The following is a 21,570-nucleotide window of genomic DNA, read 5'->3' on the forward strand; positions in this document are numbered from 1 at the left end:
CAACGGCCACGGCCAGATGGCCTAGTGTGAGTGCACCCTAATACCACCTTTAACATGTAGCTAAGTGACATTCAAAATAGAGGTATATTACGAGGGACAAATAGTATTATTTTTTTAATTAATTAATTATAACACTTTATTTAAACATGCCAATTACAAAATATAATTACCATTTCAGGTTAAACATCTTTACAATGGGTCTTGCTCGTTGCCCGAGACAATGGCAGCCAGTCTGTCACTTGTAACATTACCAGGGGTCTGGTTATCTGCTAGGGGGCACGGGGAGGCCATGATGACGTCACAGGGTAGGGTTGTCCCATTTGGTAGGGGATCGGTTAGGGGTAGCAATGAAGGGTAGCAATGAGCAATGAGGGTTAGGGTTGAGATGTAGGGTTGAGACAGTGAGCAAAGAAACGGGATTGGGCCTACATGACAACACGCACACACACACACACTTTAAACACACTGGTAAAGCAATAGGAGCCTGCATTGGCTAAAGTTTTTGGGATGCACGTTAACAGGGAGAGGCAAAGTTGTGCATTACAATGCAAACACGACAATAATTGGCACCATTCTTGCGCACTCAGAAGAACAGGAACTGAATATATGCCAGGTATATAGCATATCGGAGACGGGCACACAATCAGTGCACTTTCAAATGAGAGTTTGCAGTAGGACCGATCTTGTGACATTATTTAACCATCCATCTACAGCTAATACGATCAGACAGATACATCATTGATCACATATAAGCCCACAACAAGCCCAACATCACCACTGCAGGTGCGCTCTCTCTCGCACATTCACACAATCACTCCAACTTCTCCAACTCCAAGGCAAGGCTGCTTCACTAAGACCACAAACAACCACAACTAACCAGCATATCCACAATAATGCACAACAATCAGTTCTATACATTGCGTCTATCTTCTGTTTGGCGCACAGGGCTAATTTGCATACTTGCACAGGACTGTTGGCTCCGCTTGGCAAAAATATAGAACGTATTTGTGAATAAATGCTTTGAATTCAGAATACTGGACATGGTGAGTTTAAATAGGCTACATTTAAGTGACCTTTAGTGAGATGGCCTAAAACGGAAAACAAATGAATTATTCTAGGACAAAGGCTTTCAGGATCAATTCAGAGGTTCAACTGTTCGGGATTCATTTTGCTTAGCCAGTGAAAGTGATCAGCTGTAGATTCCACACTGTTAAAAAATACTTTGCTACAAGTAGCCTATAAGTCCTCCAAATAATTCAGCAGAATTATCTGCAGATAGATGGTTAAATAATGTCACAAGATCGGTCATACTGCAGGCTCTCATTTGCAAGTGCACTGATTGTGTGCCCGTCTCCGATATGCTATATAGGCCTACCTGGCATTTAGGCCTATTCAGTTCATGTTCTTCTGAGGGTGCAAGAATGGTGCCAATTATTGTCGTGTTTGCATTGTAATGCACAACTTTGCCTCTCCCTGTTATAAAATAATGTGCATCCCAACAACTTTAGCCAATGCAGGCTCCTATTGCTTTACCAGTGTGTTTAAAGTGTGTGTGTGTGTGTGTGTGTGTGTGTGTGTGTGTGTGTGTGTGTGTGTGTGTGTGTGTGTGTGTGTGTGTGTGTGTGTGTGTGTGTGTGTGTGTGTGTGTGTTGTCATGTAGGCTATAGATATAGATTGATTGCCTTGGCTTGCTTGCATCCATGAAATATTGTAATGTTATGGCCTAGCTGGCTACTGCATATCGAGAACAATCTGGGGATGAGGACATCCCTGAATATTGGTATTTCGCACACTGCCATCTCAATATATAGCCTAACATATACAAATATATCACTGTACTAGACACAAATGTATTTTCCACTAGCTAGTGGTGGTCATTACATTGTAGTGAAAACTAGTAAAGACAACACAGCTTTATCTTACGGCGAAACATGGAGGCACTGCAGCTTTCGACAATGCGTTACTTTAGTCTGGTATTTCTCTTCACTGATTGGTTAGACAGCCTTCAAACTTAGTGGTCAAGCAAAGAAGAGGGAGAGGCTCTTTCTGCATACCTAATAGCCGGAGTGAATAACTAATAGCCAGAGTGAATAACTAATAGCCGTGGCTATTAGTCAAGCCTCGTTTCCACATATATACATTCTCGTATGCGATCCAACCGTCTCCGACCAAAAGTCCATTCATTCCTATGTGATTCTCCGTAATGTCAGTTTTTCCGCCGAAACTCCTCCCCTCCGTAAAATCTCTCTCCGGAATGTCCGTAATATACGTTCAAAAAATGTAACTTTCGCCGTCGTTTTACGGAGATACCGTATGAAAGTTTTTATGTTTTTCTCAAAACATGTAAGTACCTGGCAGGCCAAACTCCTCACCGATCTCTTTCCAAGCCTGGTTGGTTTTGTTTTTATCTCTGTGTATGTCGATCCTCATGTTCCAAAGTACCGGTCTCCTAAAAACGGCCATTATCATACGCTCCCCCATCTTTTGTCCATAAATAAATTCATGTCCGTACGTAAAACACTAGCGACTCCTTCCGTAAATTTACGGAAGCACGGATACGAAAAACATACGTATGTGGAAACGAGGCGTCATTCAAAAACCGTACGGTTTCCGTACGGAATTCCTGCCTATGGAAAGCCAAGAAGGCCACTTACTGGCCCTAGAATGGCGCGGTAAAAGTGCAAAACCGCACAGAATCCGTATGGAATCGGTACGGAATGGATTCCGTGCGGTTTGGCAGGTATGGAAAGCCATGAAGGCCCTAGAATGGTGCGGTGAAATGGCTAAAGGTACAGCCACACTGCAAGCGTTAACTGTATGTCCACACCAGAAGCAAATTGAGCTACCAAATCGCCGGAAGTCATTCACTTTCTATGGGCAAGAGCGACCAAAGCGACCAAAGCGACCAAAGCGACCAACGCTACCAGCGGCCAAAGTTGAGCGACCAGAGCGTCCAAAAAAAGTTGAAAACTGTTGAACTTTATGCAAATTACTACGACGCGTTTCAGCGGCAAAACACTGACAGCCAATCGGAATGTAGACGCTCTTCGCTTGCGTGGATCCCAGGGAACACCGGCAGGCTGTTCGTCATGAGAGACTTGAGCAACCAAAGCGAACATAAATATTCGCAGCGAAACTTTATGAGCGTTACTCGCGTTGGATAACGCGTGTAACGTGCCTAACTTGACGCTTGATCATTGTGTGTCACAAAAATGGTCAAACGCGCCTAACGAGTCTGTGGCTGCGCTGGATTTAGGAGTCCGAGGTAGGAAACCCAAACGCCTCCGTGTTTGGGTGCATGATAGAGTTTAGATCGGGTTAGATTAAATAATCTCGGATATAAATAACAATAATCGGGTTAAATAACTTCACATGGTGTGTCTGGTGTGTTTCCAGCATTCGTAGTGTTGATCAGCAGAGATAGTCCGCCAAGACGTTGAGGTTGCTTAGCAACCAGAGACGCTGTCCATGCAAGTGAATGGAGCGTTCCCTCTTCGTCATGACTATCAAACCAAACATCCTTCACATTCACCGAGCGAACATTATGAAAGTAAAATGCACATTTATCGCTAAAAATGTTTACAAAACGCATTTAATGGCGTAACTATGTTACTATTTCGAACCAGAATGAAGAAAGATGTCGGCAGTATGCTTCTGTGCAAGCGTCACTACTCTCTGCCAGTGACGTCAGGTCAAGCTCCACGCTGATTGGCTATTGCGGCTAAGCGTCACGCGTTGGAGCGTTGAAAGTTAAATTTTTTGAACACCGGGCGTTGGTGCGTTGGGCGCGTTACTGCGTTTACGTGCGTAATTAAGTAAGTAAGTAAGTAAAGCTTTTTATTGTCCCCTAAGGGCGATTTTGTTTGCAGCAAGACATCAATAGACAACATAGGACAGAAAGTACAACATGACAGACCAAACATACATGCAGATAGTATATAGATAGTGCAGAGTGTATACAGGCATGCTGATAAGCATCCCTGCATGACATACCCATGTAAATCAGAATAATAATAATAACTACTATGTGTCAAATAAAATACCTTTCATACAGCAGGTAATCATACCTCACACTGCACCAAAAACACCATGTCGGCCCCGGGCTCCAAAATCTGAGTTCAGTAGAGAAATGGCACTGGGGACAAATGAGAGTCTATATCTATTGGTTTTAACTGCAGGGAATCTGAAACGTGACTTAGAAGGTAACAACTGAAACTCAGGATGAAGAGGATGACCATTAGCTGATAAAATAGATTCAGCCTTTTTGTGGACAAATCTATTGTACAGGTCTGCTAGACTACTTTGCTTGGCACCTATGATTTTGCCACCGGCCTTCACAACTTTGGCGAGTGAGACTTTATCCTTTATGTTCAGATTTCCGTACCAGCATATCATAGAAAAAGATAAAACAGATTCAATGTAAGATTTATAAAATATTCTCATAATGGTTTTATCCACATTGAATTTTGCCAATTTACGGAGGCAGGAGAGTCGCTGTTGGCCTTTCTTACATATATTCTCTGTGTTAAGATTAAAATTTAGCCTGTCATCAATTATGCTTCCCAGGTATTTATATGAGCCAACTACCTCTACAGGTTGCCCGTTTATAGCAGTGACCTGGGTAGGGTGGGACTTGCGCCTATAATCGATGACCATGTCCTTCGTTTTTGATACATTCAAGTGTAAGTGAGCACTATCACACCAGGCTATAAAATCGTTTAAAACAGGACCATGCTCAGATTCTTTTCCATTTAAAAGACTAACAATAGCTGAGTCATCTGCAAAGTTTAAAATATGTCTGTTTGTGTGCTGGCTACGACAGTCATCAGTGTATAGGATGTATAAAAGAGGGGACAGGACACAACCCTGTGGTGGTGACCCTGTAGAGGACAGGAGCTTTTCTGAGTATACCCCATTCACCCTCACTCTCTGAGTTCTGTCTGTTAAAAAATCCAAAATCCAACCCACTAAACTAAAATCTAAATTAAAACTTCTTAACAGCTTATCAACTAAAATGTGTGGTTGAATAGTGTTAAAAGCTGATGAAAAATCAACAAATAAAATGTTGGCATGAGTGTTGCTACCTTCAAGGTGCTTAAGTATCAGGTTAAGCAGAGTGGCTGTAGCATCCTCAACCCCTCGCCTGGCCCTATAAGCAAATTGTTGTGGGTCCAATAGATTCTCTGTTTTGATGAGGAGCACCTTTTTCATTAGCTTTTCGAAACATTTCATCACCAATGAGGTCAAGGCAATTGGTCTAAAATCATTTAAAACCTTAGGGCGACTGATTTTTGCCACTGGTACAATAGTCGAGTTTGTCCAAATTTTGGGGACTCTCTGTTGGCTCAAGGAGAGCTTAAATATGTAATAAAATATTGGACCAAGTTGTTCAGCGCACGAGGAGAGTAGGTGACCCCCTATGTTATCTGGCCCGGGGCTCTTCTTAACCTTTGAGTGTCTGAAGGTATCTACTACGTCATGCAAATCAAAGGGCGCTGGGGCACTATACTTTAGGTAGTTTTTTTGCTCTAAAATGGCATCCTTAAATGTTGGTGAGTAAAACCTCAGATAAAACTCATTTAGCGTCTGTGCCAGCTTTCTATCACATGTGAACCCATCCAGCACCAAATTCGGATTTCTTGTTTTCTTTGTACCAATTATGGTTTTCATGCTATCCCAAGCAGAGCCTAAATTGTTGTTTACCAATTGGTCCTCTGGCTTTTCTTTATAGCTCCGCTTTGCTCTTGCTATTTCATGTTTAACTTCCTTTTTTAGTTTTTCAACCTCCGGAAGGTTCCCTGCTCTAAATGCCTGTCTTTTCCTGTATAGCAGTGCCCTGAGTGCTTTCGTCACCCATGGTTTACTATTTGGGTACACCTTTACAGTTTTTTCAGGAATAACATTATCTTCACAAAAGGAGACGTAACAACTGACAACATCTGCGAGGACATCAATGTTCGGACAAGATTGCTTAAACATTACCCAGTCTGTACACTCAGAGCAGCCCTGCAGACTCAATTTGGATTCATCAGTCCGGACTTTAACCCGCTTGGTGACCGTTTTTCCCCTCTGCAGTGCAGTGCAGTATGATGGGATAAGCTGAATACAATTATGGTCGGCCCCCCCAAGTGGGGGAAGGGGAATAGCTTTATATGCTCCTTTGATGGACCCATAACACAAGTCCAGCGTTTTGTTGAGTCTGGTAGGGCACTTAACATATTGGTAAAAGTTCCTTATGGTTTTCTGGAGAGAACAATGATTAAAATCCCCAAGGATCAGCACTGGAGCGTCGGGTGATATTGCCTGTAGTTTTTGGGTAGATTGCAATATAGTCTCTGAGGCATTGTCAGCGTTTGCCCTTGGATGGATATACACAACCATGACGAAAATTTGGGGGAACTCTCGGGGAAGATAAGGGGGGCGCAGTGATACGCACAACAGTTCAATGTCTTTAGTACACAGTCTTTCTCTTACAATAACATTTTTGCAGTATCTTTGGTTCACGTACAGGCAGACCCCGCCCCCTCGTGACATACCGGTCGCAGCGGCATCCCGATCAAGCCGCACGGGTGAGCCAAAGCTGTCAATGGCAAGTTCGGTGTCCGAATCCCTCTCCGACAGACATGTCTCTGTGATCGCCAACAAGCAAGCGTCTCTGAATTCGTGTTGGAATCTGACGTTGGCTTGCAGCTCATCGACCTTGTTTCGAAGAGACCGCGCATTCGAGAGAATTATGGAAGGCAAGGGGATACGGGAAAGGGGTTGATTCCTTAGTCTTAGACGCAGGCCAGCCCGCTTTCCTCGCTTCCTGATCTTGCGGGGAAACGCGCCGGTAGAATCCCCTTTTCCACTTGTTTGATCGGCAAAACAGCTTAGATCGGGAACCACTAGATTCACACCACGAAGATCCTGAAAGTTACTCCATTGGAGAAGAAAGTCTTTGCTGTATGTTATGCGCTCCGGTTTAGTGAACCCGTTTAGCGCTTCCGCGAGATGGATCACTGTCCACAGAAGGAACAAGACGGTTAACTCCATGATTTGATGCTTATCTGGTCAACTCAATAAAATATATTAAAAGTCAATTTATAAGATGATTTGTTGGCCAATTAAATACGGTGCATAAAGACAATCACAAAAACAAACAAACAGAGTTTACGAACAGACGTGACCAGTGCTTAATTTGTAAAGTGGGAGGTCCCGGAACGCAGAGGGGGGGTGGATCCGGCGACTTAGTACGGGGGTTATAGGTAATGGAACAAAGAAAAATACACTGCTTACTAGGGTTGTGACGATGAACGATGTCATCGTCCGTCGTGATGGCTGACTGACATCAGGATGGAGGGCCACCATCGTGATGGCATGCCCCCCCCCCCCCCCCCCCCCCTTTCAGACGCACACTAATCCTAGTCTCTTATGGAGTTAACCTAAATACTTTGCTGGGATTGCTCTGTAAATTAAATTGAGAATATAACTGATGCATATGCATGCTATTTTAAATACGGCAGTCTTTTCCAGAAATGTGACGTGTTAGTCTTCCGCGATCTGATCGCATTTCTCGAGTCAGATTACGCAGTGCCATGTCGCCAAACTAGGACTGTGCGGCTGGAGAAAATGTACAGCGAAGCAGCAGCCTCCCTCCGTGAGATCCTGTCCTTAGCGGAGAATGTTGCCATCACCACGATGCTTGAAAAGCGTTGGTTACGGAGTCGTGCTTGACCGTGACTTTTTCAACGACTGGGTTGTGCAGAGTGCGATCCTGAAGACCCGCTCAATGCCAGAGAGGCACACTGTGGGAAACATGAATTTTAGTTTCCAACTATTTATTTAAAAACTAAAATATCTGTTTTAATGTGTGTATGTTCAATCAAATGTTTTTATATCTTAAACAAATTCCGTTGCAAAGAGGAGGCGCGGAGGTTCAATATCCTAATGAAAAAGAGTTAGTCGGCCAACGCTGGCACATTTTGCCGATTGTAAATTGACAAGAGAAATTGTAAACTTTCACAACCCTGCTCTGTGATATTTAATTTATCGTAATTTCTATTAACTTGTGCGTGGCGCACATGCATGTGTTCATGCATCGTTTTTTCCTCGCTGCTTGCTTGCTCCTCAGATGCGGCGAATTTCAAAACTGTCGGGCGTGGTAAATGTTGGCCCGCTCCTTTCAGTGCGTCAACAGATCTCCGACATTTTCAAAAGACGTTAAATCTTAATAAACAACATGAAATTCTTAGGATTTGTTCTGTAAATATTTGTATGCATATTATTATTTTAACAAATTTTTATTTTTTATTTTTTATATGAGAGGTACCGGATCTGCCCAAATAAGTACCGGAACACAGGGAGGCCAAAATTAAGAGGTGCCGGATCTTGTTCCGGCAGGATCCGGCATCAAATTAACCACTGGACGTGACTTGCTGCCGGTCGCTGCATGAGCATGCGCCCTAAGTCGCATTACGTGCGTCTGCCGCGTCTAACGCCCCTAACGCGACGCTTCAACGCGTGTAATGCGTTGAAGAGCCTATACCAATGTTTCCCTATGCAAAAATGCCGATTTTCAATGCCCCTAACGCGAGTAACGCGGTTGGTGTGGCCGTACCTTTACTCGCGTTGGATAACGTGTGTAACGTGCCTAACTTGACGCTTGATCATTGTGTGTCACAAAAATGGTTCAACACGCCTAACGCGCCTGTGGCTGCGCTGGATTTAGGAGTCCGAGGTAGGAAACCCAAACGCCTCCGTGTTTGGGTGCATGATAGAGTTTAGATCTGGTTAGATTAAATAATCTCGGATATAAATAACAATAATTGGGTTAAATAACTTCACATGGTGTGTCTGGTGTGTTTCCAGCATTCGTAGTGTTGATCAGCAGAGATATAGTCCGCCAAGACGTTGAGGTTGCTTAGCAACCAGATACGCTGTCCATGCAAGTGAATGGAGCGTTCCCTCTTCGTCATGACTATCAAACCAAACATCCTTCACATTCACCGAGCGAACTTTATGAAAGTAAAATGCACATTTCTCGCTAAAAATGTTTACAAAACGCATTTAATGGCGTAACTATGTTACTATTTCGAACCAGAATGAAGAAAGATGTCGGCCGTATGCTTCTGTGCAAGCGTCACTACTCTCTGCCAGTGACGTCGGGTCAAGCTCCACGCTGATTGGCTATCATTGGCTAAGCGTCACTCGTTGGAGCGTTGAAAGTTAAATTTTTTGAACTCCGGGCGTTGGTGCCTTGGGCGCATTACTGCGTTTACATGCGGAATTACGTGCGGAATTACGTGCGTAATTACGTGCGTCTGCCGCGTCTAACGCCCCTAATGCTACGGCCACACCAAACGCGTTACTCGCGTTGGATAATGCGTGTAATGTGCCTAACTTGACACTTGATCATTGTGTGTCACAAAAATGGTTCAACGCGCCTAATGGTACGGCCACACCAACCGCGTTACTCGCGTTGGATAACGCGAGTAACGCGCCTAACCTGACGCTTGATCAGTGTGTGGTGGTTCAACGCTTCCAACGCGTCAACGCGCCAACGCAGCTAGATGAGTCCATGTCCATGCAATTGAACGGAGCGTTCCCTCTTCGTCATAACTATCAAACCAAACATCCTTCACATTCACCGAGCGAACATTATGAAAGTAAAATGCACATTTCTCGCTAAAAATGTTTCCATAAATGCATTTAATGGCGTAACTATGTTACTATTTCCACCCAGAATAAAGAAAGATGTCGGCCGTGGCTGCGCTGGAGTCCGAGGTAGGAAACCCAAACGCCGCCGTGTTTGGGTGCATGATAGAGCTTAGATCGGGTTAGATTAAATAATCTCGGATATAAATAACAATAATCGGGTTAAATAACTTCACATGGTGTGTCTGGTGTGTTTCCAGCATTCGTAGTGTTGATCAGCAGAGATATAGGCTGTGTCCCAATTCCTAGGACGCATCCTTCGAAGGCTGCATTCGAAGGATGCGTCGACGCCGATTGCGTCACAGCGTCGCGCCAAGTGCTGTCCCAATTCCAAGGGTCCTTCAAATGCGGCCTACGAATGCAGCCTTCTTTTCCCGGATTTGAAGGATGCATCGGCTGTATCCTTCACGGCCCAACGTATCCCAAGATCCTTCACGGCCCAACGTATCCCTCCCAAGATTCATTGCGCATTAAATCAATGGAGATGGCGGAGAATGGCGATTTAAGTTCTGCATTTAAATGTAAGTATTGGGTTTCTAGTCACTCGAGTATTTAACGATACAAATTTTAAAAATACAAGGGCCCTTAAAACTTTTTTCATCAAAGTAATAGGCAATATAAGTAAGGTAACGTTACAGTTAGTGACGCTGTAACGTTAACTAAGAACACCCGTTAAGTCCTATAGTTTCAAATTTAAGAGGTAAAATGGTTATATTTACCGAAATTGTGGCGATTATATAGATAATTTGCTATTCTGTAACGTTAGATAAATGGACCAACGCGAACACAGGTTGTGGACCCTGGTTTTCAGACCGTAACGTTACAGACGTTGGGATTGATTACACAGTTAACTTGGTTATTTTGCTATTTAAGCTGCTTTGGGGTCGACTACTGCAATGGTCTTTTCACCGGCCTACCTCAAAAAACAATTAAACACCTTCAAATTATTCAAAACGCTGCAGCCAGGTTACTTACACAAACAAAGAAAAGAGATCATATAACACCCGTACTAAGGTTCCTACACTGGTTACCAGTATCATTTAGAATTGATTTAAAAGTTGTATTACTTGTTTTTAAATGTCTTCAAAACCAGGGACCAGTTTATCTTAAAAATATGCTCAGAATCTACTGCCCTACCAGATCTCTTAGATCTGGTGAGCTTTGTATGCTGGTTCAACCCTCTGCCCGTACTAAGCAGGGTGAGGCTGCTTTTAGTAACTATGCGGTCCGTTTGTGGAACCAACTACCTCTGGATATTAAAACAGCCCCCACTGTTGCCACTTTTAAAACCAAACTAAAAACGAAATTGTTCAGAGATGCCTTTAATTAACATGTTCTCCATGATTGTATGTTTTTACTTACATTACTACATTTTAATTTTAACTCTTATTATTCTTATCTACTTGCTACTATTATTGCTTTTGTAACTTCTATTTGTATGCAAGGACCATCCTTTTTTTGACTTGTGAAGCACATTGGGTTGCCTTGTTGTATGAAATCTGCTATACAAATAAACCTGCCTTGCCTTGCCTTGCCTTTGGTTTGGTAGTGTAAAGCAAAACTAATTCTAACATTTGGTTTTGGTTTAGGGGGCCAGCAGCATACTGCTCGATTTATTCTATTGAGGGGGGAGAATGATGAGCTGTTCACCGGGGTGAAATACTCAGCAAGTGTGGCTTGGGGGTAAAGAAACAATCGTTTATTTATATCGTAAGTTAGTTTATAAAAATTATTATAGGCCATTTATATATCTTCATTTGACCATCTTGTAAAGGTTAGTTAAATTAGCCCTCATTAAACAGCAGGACCGATACAACATCCCCAGAAATCGTTTACTACGATGTCCTATTTTGGGTTATTAAAGAAAGAAAGACAAAAAAAAGTCACAGCTCGCATCAGTACTAGACAGCACTAGAAAAACACACAAAGAAAAAGGGTGTTTTGACTTCTACTGGTTGTCTTATTATTATGGGCTTCATATAGGATGAGGGCTAATTTAAATGTAACCTTTACAAGATGGTCAAATATATATATTATAAATGGCCTATTGTTAACATGGGCTATTAACATGATTGATAAATGTGTCTCTTGTTTTCTCTGATTAATAATGTCTCTGTGTTTACAGTTTAGGACAATTCTGGAGAAAATAGGCCTGCAGGGGAAGGTGACTCCCCCGCAGGCAAAGAAAAACTTTTGCTGAAATTAGTTTTGATACTGCTCTTGTTGTTAACTGCCATGATTGATTTCCTCTGCCTTAGGATTGCAAGTATCCAGGGTCAGGAGAGGGGGTAGGGGGAAACCCACTGCTGCCACTTGGCCCTGGTTTGTCCCCATGGATAAGGTATTGTGACAGATGCATTCCACCAACCCCCCTGTCCTAATTGCCTCCATCCCTGAGAACACACCAGGGCCAAGTACAGCAAGTACAGCAGTGGTGGATCAGGAGGTTGAGGACAAGGATCAGGAGGAGGAAAGACAGCGAGGGCCAAGGTCCAGAAAGAGGGACAGAGAGGAAGACATGTTCCAGAGTCGCTCACTATCTTCCGAAAAGGACTCAAGATTCACCTGTTCAGAGTCCACCTCGACTGCATAGCCACCCTCCCCCTTCTGGCAACCATTATACACTGTGTTGTATTGTATTGTATTATAGTACTTAACTGTGTAGCAACTGCAGTAGCTGCTATCGTGGCTGTAACACGGGGAATGGGTTAGCCTAGCGATTGTGGTACTTGCACTTGGTTCTATGAACATCCTTTCTGTACCGACAGCGATATATTAATGCACTTCTTATGACAAATGTACCTATTGTAAGTCGCTTTGGATAAAAGCGTCTGCTAAATGCCCTAAATGTAAATGTAAAATGTCAATGTTCCAGTTAATAAAAGAGGACATGAGGCTACAAAGGGAGGCAGAGGAGAGAAGAGCCCAGGAAAGCAGGGAAAGAATGGATAGGTTTTTCTCAATTTTGGAGCGTTTGGTGGACAAATAACTTATGTTCTGTTATATTTAACACATTGTTTATTATTATTTACATATTTATTGAAACTTACTTATTTAACTAACTATTTAACTAACTTTTTTGATTAACTATTTATTAAAACCCCTACTAACTTTTTTGTATTGACTGATGTATTCGTATATAACTTATAAAACATATATGCAACAATAAAACTATTTGCAACAAACATTCATGTGACTATTTACAACAATTATTATAAAACGACTATGTACAAAAACATAATGATCAATAATAATTTTTGTTGGTTTCTTTTTTTCGCGCTGTCCGGTTTAACTTCTGTTTACTAACAGGTCAGTTCAGCTGTCAGGGTTGCTAGGTGACAGGAGCAGCGCGTGGTCACGCAAGTGAAAGGGCGGTAACGGTTTGTTACGTAAACCAGAAATGCTCCGTAGGCTAGACCGTCCCATTTCTTCGGCCTTCGGAGTGTCCTTTGCGGTCTACGAAGGCCGCATCCTTCGAAGGACGCGGTCTACGAAGGATGCGTCCTATGAATTGGGACACAGCCATAGTCCGCCAAGACGTTGAGGTTGCTTAGCAACCAGAGACTCTGTCCATGCAAGTGAACGGAGCGTTCCCTCTTCGTCATAACTATCAAACCAAACATCCTTCACATTCACCAAGCGAACATTATGAAAGTAAAATGCACATTTCTCGCAAAAAATGTTTCCATAAACGCATTTAATGGCGTAACTATGTTACTATTTCCACCCAGAATAAAGAAAGATGTCGGCCGTATGCTTCTGTGCAAGCTCACTACTCTCTGCCAGTGACGTCGGGTCAAGCTCCACGCTGATTGGCTATCGCGGCTAAGCGTCACGCGTTGGAGCGTTGAAAGTTCAATTTTCTGAACTCCGGGCGTTTGTGCGTTGGGCGCGTTACTGCGTTTACGTGCGTAATTACGTGCAACTGCCGCGTCTAACGCCCCTAACGCAACGCTTCAACGCGTGTAACGCGCCTAGACCAATGGTTCCCTATGCAAAAATGCAGATTTTCAACGCCCCTAACGCGAGTAACGCGGTTGGTGTGGCCGTACCTTAACGCGCCTGTGGCTGCGCTGGATTTAGGAGTCTGAGGTAGGAAATCCAAACACCGCAGTGTTTGGGTGCATGATAGAGCTTAGATCGGGTTAGATTAAATAATCTCGGATATAAATAACAATAATCGGGTTAAATAACTTCACATGGTGTGTCTGGTGTGTTTCCAGCATTCGTAGTGTTGATCAGCAGATATAGTCCGCCAAGACGTTGAGGTTGCTTAGCAACCTTGCTAAGCAAAAGGTTGCTTTTCTTCAGCCTTCGGAGTGTCCTTTGCGGTCTACGAAGGCCGCATCCTTCGAAGGACGCGGTCTACGAAGGATGCGTCCTATGAATTGGGACACAGCCATAGTCCGCCAAGACGTTGAGGTTGCTTAGCAACCAGAGACGCTGTCCATGCAATTGAATGGAGCGTTCCCTCTTCGTCATGACTATCAAACCAAACATCCTTCACATTCACCGAGCGAACATTTTGAAAGTAAAATGCACATTTCTTGCTAAAAATGTTTACATAAACGCATTTAATGGCGTAACTATGTTACTATTTCGAACCAGAATAAAGAAAGATGTCGGCCATATGCTTCTGTGCAAGCGTCACTACTTTCTGCCAGTGACGTCGGGTCAAGCTCCACTCACCCAGCCGGGCTTCAACCAAAGCCAGCCGGGCTACAACCAAAGCCAGCCGGGCTACAACCACAGCCAACCAGGCTTCAACCACAGCTAGCCGGGCTTCAACCACAGCCAGCCGGGCTACAACCACAGCCAACCGGACTTCAACCACAGTCAACCAGGCTACAACCACAGTCAACCAGGCTACAACCACAGCCAGCTGGGCTACAATCACAGCTAGCCGGGCTACAACCACAGCCAGCCGGGCTACAACCACGGCCAACCAGACTTCAACCATGGCCAGCCGGGCCACAACCACGGCCAGCCAGGCTACAACCACGGCCAGCCAGGCTACAACCACAGAGAGCCGGGCTTCAACCACAGCCAGCCGGGCAACAACCACAGCCAGCCGGGCTTCAACCGCAGGCAGCCGGGCTACAACCACGGCCAACCGGACTTCAACCACAGCCAGCCGGGCTACAACCACGGCCAGCCGGGCAACAACCACAGCAAAAGGTCTACACAGTGGTGACTCAGTCTGCCGTGCAGTCTGATACGCATGTTGACCGACAGCTTCCTGGTATCGAAGGTAACAATCCAATAGCAAAGTGTAACATTAACTCAAATAAAAAGCTACGTGTGGCCAGAGGGCTAAGGGATGTAAATGGGAAACAAATCATTAATCAGGCAATCACAAAACACAGGAAGTGGAAAGTCTTTCAAACTGTCAACCACTCCAGAATAATATGGGATCCCAAAGTTAAACCTAAGGGTTTATTTGGTGGTCATCTTAACATAAGAAGTATTGTATCGAAAAGTGACCAAATCCAGCATCTACTAATGGAATCAAATTTAGATTTCCTCTGTCTATCTGAAACCTGGCTACATGAAAACTCACCAACTGCAGCACTAAACATACCAGGCTATCAAATGTATAGAAGAGATAGGGTGAAATCAAAGGGAGGCGGGGTTATGGTCTATCTGAAGGATTGTATCCAATGTAATGAATTACTGCTGTCAAACTGTGATTTGGAATGTATTGGCTTGAATATCACCACAAATGTATTTTATTCTTATTGTAATGTATCGCCCACCCTCCTCAAATAATGATTTTTATGAAAAATTCCAAAACATGCTCAAGGAATGTCATTTTAAGAAAGAGGTGATAATAATGGGAGATTTTAATGTAAATTGGGAAGATAGATCAATTAGAAAGAACCTCAAACAAATAACCGATGGGCTAGATCTCTCACAGCTGATTAAAGGTCCAACAAGAATAACCCAATCCACCAGAACTCAGATTGATTTAGTGTTCAGTAACAGACCGGAGAGAACCTCAAAAACGTACAACATGATAACTGGGTTATCTGACCACAATCTAACTCTTGTGGTCAGAAAGTTAACAAAAAAGAGATTTAGCTCCTCTACTAAGGAACATGAAAGCATTAGAATCCCCAAGAACATGCAAGAGTCTTTTAAAAACACTATTCATAGTTTTAACTGGAATGATCTGTTATTTGGAAAAAACCTGAGTGAGGGCAGTCAAATATTCTCAAGTAAAATTCAGAGTATAATTGCAGAATTTTCCCGTAGCATTAGGAGTAGGAATAAAAAGAACAGTCTTCCCTGGATAAATGCAGACATTTTGAAACTAATGAAAGAACGTGATCTTGCATTAAAAAAGGCCATTAGAACAAAATTTTATCATGACAAATATCACTTTGCCATGTTAAGAAATAAAGTGATAACAGGTCTGAGGAAAGCTAGGGCTGATTTCTTTATTGCTATAATTAGTGAGGCACGGGGTAATCCGAAAGTAATATGGACTCAGTTAAAAAAACTCATGGGACAACATCATAGCGCAGGAAGGTCAATTGAACTTGACTTGAATGGAAAGCTGACCAAGGACCCATCTGAAGTAGCAGTAGCTCTTAATCGATACTTTGTTGATTCTGTAGCAACTATTGTAAAGGGCTTTTCGACTGATCATGTTAATGTGTCTTCAGTAAACACAATGGAGCCAGCCTTCAGTATAAACACTGTCTCAGAAATAAAAATCACAGGTATTATTAGATCCCTCAAACCCTCAAAAGCTAAAGATTCATTTGGTATGGACTCAACGATGCTTAAAGATATCGGTTCATCATTAGCCAATCCCATCACTAAAATTGTTAATCTTTCAATATCCCAAGGGCAGTTTCCAAGTATTTGGAAATCTGCAATTGTCACGCCAATTTTCAAATCTGGTGATCATCATTCCGCCTGTAACTATAGGCCGATCAGCATCCTCCCTATAATGTCTAAAGTAGCAGAGAAGTGTGTAGCTGAGCAAATCATACACCACCTGAACAACAGCTCATTCCCCCTTCATCCAATGCAATTTGGCTTCAGATCCAACCACTCAACCGAGACGGCTAATTGTTTTTTCATTGAGAAAATTAAATCACTGTTGGATAAGCGTGGCGTTGTCGGTGCTGTCTTTCTTGATCTCCGCAAAGCATTTGACACTGTGAATCACAAGGTTCTATTATCCAAGTTATCCAATTTTAATTTTTCTGTTGAGGCACGTCAATGGGTTGAATCATACCTTTTTAACCGAACTCAAACTGTTCGAATAAATAACCAGCAATCTGACACCCTCTCCTTGTCCACTGGTGTCCCACAGGGATCCATATTGGGTCCACTTTTATTTTGTTTGTATATCAACGACATGCCGTCTGTGTGTCCAGAGGCTCACATTCAAATGTATGCTGATGATACTGTGCTGTATGTGCATGGATTGACAAAAACCGAAGTTGCTGCCAAACTCACAAAGGCCATGCTGAAAATTACAGCATGGCTCAATCAGTGCTGTCTCCAACTAAATGTGTCTAAGACTGTTGGTTTGTTCTTCTCCAAAACAAATGACTGTAGTGAAAACCCAGATGTTTTTGTGTCAGGAGAAAAATTAGAAATTGTTAAGGAATTTAAATACCTTGGCATTATTCTGGACTCCAACTTTAATTTCAGGGCACATGTAAAAACTGTCTGCAAAAGGATCAAATTCAATCTTGCCAATTTCAAATTTATACGAAACTCTATGTCCACCCAGGCAGCCATGATGTACATGCATTCAATGATATTCTCTCACATGAGCTACTGTCTGACGAGCTGGTCTCAGGCTAATCACACAACACTAAAACCACTACAGTCTTTGTATAAACAAACACTGAAAGTTCTGGACAAAAAACCAAGGCAATTCCATCACTGTGCAATTTTAAGAAAACACAATCTAGTGAGCTGGGAAAACATGATTAAGCACAAAAATGCATGTCTCTTTTACAAAATCATACATGGCATGGCCCCTCCTCCACTTAGAGAATTTGTAACTATTAGAACAAACCAACATCGGATCACAAGAGGAGTCATGAGAGGGGACTGCATTATTCCATTTAGGAAAAGTACCTTTAGTCAGTCAGCCTTCTCTGTTGCAGCCTCACGTGAATGGAATAACATCCCAACATGTATCAGAGACCTAAACACATATCGGTCATTTAGTTCTAATCTGAAACAGTGGCTGATTGATAATATGATCTGCCAGCACTAAACTTGACCCGCCTGCTCTTGCCTCCTTGTGTCAGCGTGTCTGTGAATTTGTCCTGCAACTTACTTTGTATGCTTGCTTGTTTGTATGCTTTTTGTAGCTCGTTCTATGTCTCTCCTGTGCTGCTTCATGTACTATTGTCATGTCGACTTTTTGTTAGTTTGTTGTGCATGTACTGTCTGCTTTGGTGGGCTACTGCCTCGATGTCTAACACATAGAGATGTCCTCTATAAGTCCTAGTCTACCTTTTCAATTTGTGTTTGTTTGATGCTGACTCTTGTTTGTCCTGCATGCTTCATGTATTTTAATGCTTGAACTACTGAATACTTGTATGTGGTTATAATTAATGTTTTATCTGTTGCTTTTCTATGTTCTTTTTTAAACTCTTTCTGCTATTTGCTTATTTGCTTTTTAGGGAGCCTATTGTTACATCTGGCCATGGACTGCAGATGGAAACTAACTTTTGGCTATATCTGGCATATTTACAGAAATGTCTATTAATATGCACTGTCCCTGTCAAATAAACAAACAAACAAACTCTGAATGGCTATCGCGGCTAAGCATCACGCGTTGGAGCGTTGAAAGTTAAATTTTTTGAACTCCGGGCGTTGGTGCGTTGGGCGCGTTACTGCGTTTACGTGCGTAATTACGTGCGTCTGCCGCGTCTAACGCCCCTAACGTGACGCGCCTATACTATGGGTTCCCTATGCAAAAATGCCGATTTCCGATGCCCCAAACGTGAGTAACGCGGTTGGTGTGGCCGTACCTTAACGCGACGCTTCAACGCGTGTAACGCGTCTACGCGCCTATACCAATGGTTCCCCATGCAAAAATGCAGATTTCCGACTCCCCAAACGCGAGTAACGCGGTTGGTGTGGCCGTACCTTAACGCGTCTACGCGCCTATACCAATGGTTCCCTATGCAAAAATGCCGATTTGACGCCCCAAACGCGGTTGGTGTGGCCGTACCTTAACGACGCGCTTGGATTCGGGCACTTCGAAAGAACATAATATTAAAATGTAAGTATTTTATATCCGTCTAGTCAACATGTTTTTAGGCTATAAATATGTATAGGCCTATATGTGTGTGTGTTTATGTGCATATGTGTGCTTATATATAACCAACTGACTATCCACCATCCGTTCTACTTATGCGCACCGAATGAAGGATTAGCCAGCTCTGATCTGAAAACTGGATCCACAAAAGACTGAACCATAGAAAAAATAGAGAAAGGGGTCTATATAAATGTAAAATACAGATTATCTAGCCAAAATATGAGAGATGTTTGTTTCTTGGAACTTAACTCTTCCTAAAGGAATCCTTTTAAATGTATTCAACGAAAGATTTAAATTTCTAAATCAAATGATGACATTAATAGAGCTCGAAGCCTGATTAAATAAAGAAGTCCAATGGCAAAGGCAAGGGATCATACAGTGGCGGATAAGTCTCAGAAAAGCTGAGAACAGCTCTGCTCCCCAATAAAACTGGGTTAGCCAGATGGTAGTGGTCACCATTGATGGAACTCGTCGTCAATGAGGGACGTATCCGTTCCTTATCAGAGCCAGTGATCCTCGACTCCCTCGGTCAGGAAAGGGCACACCCAACAAAGGGCAATTAGAGATTTTTTTTTTTTATTACAATGAAGTCTGCATTATTTATATCGTTCATAACCACTTTCGTATTTTGATAAATTAATTGCGCACATTAAGGACAATTCAAAGGCATAAACCTTTAGGCAATACCTTTCCATATTTAACAGTCTAACGAATCAAACTGAGTATTGTTTTGGTGTTACCATAAAGTGTAGGCAAAATCGACATTATTTTCAATATGATTAAAATTCAAACTTAATCAATCGACAATTCAATCATAGCATCAATAACATATCTCATCTAAATTACTTACCCTACAAACGGAGTCAAGTGCATCAAGTAGACCTAACCGTCAGGTTCATTCGGGCGAGTTGGTCCTATTGAGACACAGACAGGGGAGTGGCGACCTAGGCTATCATATAACAACATTGAGGATTTTCATTGTCCTCTTTATTTGCATTTAATATCTTTTGAAGGGTTAGGCTCTTGGATTTTAGGACAGACTTTTGTGAATCGGATAGGTGGAACCCAGTCTCACCAATATGCATACAGATAGAAAAATATTCTAGGTGGGGCTGTAGGTGCCAGAAGCTTTCGGTAACTATCCCAATAAAAGAACCCAAACCAAAAGATACCATTGTTTTAGCGATAAACAATAATTATTTAATTGCCCTTTAAAAACAACAGTTTGACAGATAATGACAATGATATGAGATGAATATTAGTGAATACTATTAATACAAAATTCAAGTTCTTGAGAGACATTTACAAGTGGATGATTAAAAATAACTATATACAAAGAAAAACTGTGTCATAGGAAGATAAAATGTAACAATGTGTGAGTGTGTTTGTGAGTGAGTATATGTGTGAGTGAGTGTGTTTGTGAGTGAGTGAGTGAGTGTGTTTGTTTGTTTATTTGTGAGAGTGAGTGAGAGAGTGTGTGAGTGAGTGTGTTTGTGAGTGAGTGAGGGAGTTTGAGAGTGTGTGAGTGAGTTTGTGAGTGAGTGTTTGTGAGTGAGTGTGTGAGTTTGAAAGTGTGTGAGTGAGTGAATTTGAGAGTGTGTTTGAGTTAGTTTCAGAGTACGTGTGTGAGGGAGTGAGTGCTCTTATTTGTACATGAACTTTGCTCTTCTGTCTTTCTGAGTGGCAAACTTCTCAATGACTTTGGTGTTAAAGTCAGGAATGTTCTGTATCAGGTTTTTCTCCATGGAGAGCATAGCCACTGCGTTCAGGCGGTATTGTGTTAGTTCAGTTGTCTGCTAGGCCAAAATTAGACTTGTATGTGGACTAAGTACCAATTGAACAAGTGGAGAAGGTACAATTACTTGGCATGGTCATTGATAATCATCTGACATGGTCAAAACAGATTGATAACGTCATTAGAAAAATGGGTGTTGGCATTCATATGACTAGACGATGTGAACCATATGTACCATCTCATATTCTTAACAAGTGTGTCGATCTTTAATACTATCCCACCTGGACTACTGTTCAGTGGTATGGGCCTCAGCCACAAAAACAGTACTATTAAAACTACAAGTTGCCCAGAACAGGGCTGCTAGGCTTGTTCTTGGTTGCTCGTCAAGAACTAGCGTTCGTAAGATGCAGTCTAGTTTATCATGGCTTAGTGTTGAAAATAGGCTTGCCTCAAGCACAGTGACATTTCTTGGCAACACATTGCGGACACACAGACCTGAGTTCTTGAAAGAGCAAATTGTTCTTTGTAATACTGTGCATAAACACAATACAAGAAAGGCTAGCAATGGTGATATTGTGCAAGCTCATCCAAAAACCAATTTTCGGAAAAGAACAGTGCTTTACAGAGCAAGTAAAATTTGGAATGAATTGCCTCAAGATATCCGTCAAGAAAAAAGCAAAATATCCTTCAAAAGGAGAATAAAGGTGCACTTTTCTTAGTGGTTATATGGACGCTGCTTTTTGTAGGAACAATGTATGCTTTCATTCATGTTGTCTAGGATTAATATCAAGTATTCTAGTTTAAACTGTACTGTTTTAGTTATTTATTATACTGTATT

At 42.3% G+C, this 21,570-nt stretch overlaps 1 long non-coding RNA gene across 1 annotated transcript in view; it reads left to right on the forward strand.

Annotated features, from left to right (window-relative positions):
• The first annotated feature begins 2,160 nt into the window (after positions 1–2,160).
• The window catches only part of LOC132473285 (uncharacterized), an 85,860-nt gene continuing 66,450 nt past the window's right edge, over positions 2,161–21,570 (forward strand). Inside the window, exon 1 of the long non-coding RNA XR_009529305.1 lies at positions 2,161–2,412. This is a non-coding gene — a long non-coding RNA (uncharacterized LOC132473285). The remainder of the gene's footprint in view (positions 2,413–21,570) is intronic.

The sequence above is a fragment of the Gadus macrocephalus genome, chromosome 2, assembly GCF_031168955.1.
Source record: "Gadus macrocephalus chromosome 2, ASM3116895v1".
Lineage (NCBI taxonomy): Eukaryota > Metazoa > Chordata > Actinopteri > Gadiformes > Gadidae > Gadus > Gadus macrocephalus.